The sequence below is a fragment of the Lissotriton vulgaris genome, chromosome 1_1 (assembly GCF_964263255.1).
Source record: "Lissotriton vulgaris chromosome 1_1, aLisVul1.2, whole genome shotgun sequence".
NCBI classification, from domain to species: domain Eukaryota; kingdom Metazoa; phylum Chordata; class Amphibia; order Caudata; family Salamandridae; genus Lissotriton; species Lissotriton vulgaris.
The window spans coordinates 1412675381-1412676533 of NC_141685.1; positions in this window are offsets into that span (position 1 = coordinate 1412675381).

Here is a 1153-nt window from a genome sequence, read left to right on the forward strand (position 1 = left end):
CGGCAGGGTCAGTACTCGAGGTCTCGGCTCTCGGTCAGCGTTAGGCCAAGAACTTCCACTCGATGTAACTCCGGCAATCCGGGTTGTAAGTTTCCCAGGACCACACCGCCAGTATCAGCAACGGGTCACCCACACGGGGGCGAGGCGAGAAAGTAGGATTTGTAGCAGGATATTCAAGCGGCAGGAGGAGGTCGACGGAGCCGAGAGCTTATGCGGCCATCTTCGTTCGTCGCTAGGCTCCTCCCTCTCCCTCCTCTCTTTCTTGTTCTCTGCCCTCTTCTTTATCTATCTACTAGCAGCCCGCCCCAACGTTGTCCGGGGCAGAAGTGGGCTGGAGGCAGCACCGCTGCAGGAGACGTGCAACAGAGCGGCCAGCAGCGGGAGCAGCAGAGCGTACTTACCAGCATCACGTGCGCAGGGTGTTGTTTCCTTGCCCCCGTTTCCTTGCTCCTGGCCGCTTCTTCCCACGCTCCTGTCCGGACTCGGCGCTCCTGTCCTGCCCGCTTCTGGCCACGCTTCTGCCCACGCTCCTGTCCGGACTCCGGAGGCTGTCGGTTTGGTGCTCCTGCCCGCTTCTGCCCACGCTCCTGTCCGCTCTTGGCATGTCGGACTCCAGGGTCTTGGTGGTTCAGCACTCCTGTCCTGCCCGCTTCTGGCCACACTCCTGTCCGCTCTCCGAGCACTTTACTACTTTACTAAAATGGCGGACCCGTGATTGTGATATCAGCACGCATAAAACGCACACGCCCACATCAGACATGGCGCTACTTCCAAGGGACTACTTTCTGAAAGAACGTACTTTGCCCTTCTAAGGTATACTTTTGTATGGTATATAGCCTATGTCCATCTGCTTACCCTGACGTTTCCTATGATGTATTGGGTGTTTTGATTGGCGCTGTGGTTCCTGAGTTTACCTTGCTCAAAGGATTGTGTTCTCTCTTTATAATAGTAGTATAGATCTAGCGCCCTCACTTTATCTATCTATCTATCTATCTATCTATCTATCTATCTATCTATCTATCTATCTATCTATCTATCTATCCATGTATCTATCGCCCTCACTCTATCTATCCATCTATCGCCCTCATTCTATCTATCTCCCTCACTCTATCTAGCGCCCTCACTCTATCTATCTATCCATCTATCGCCCTCA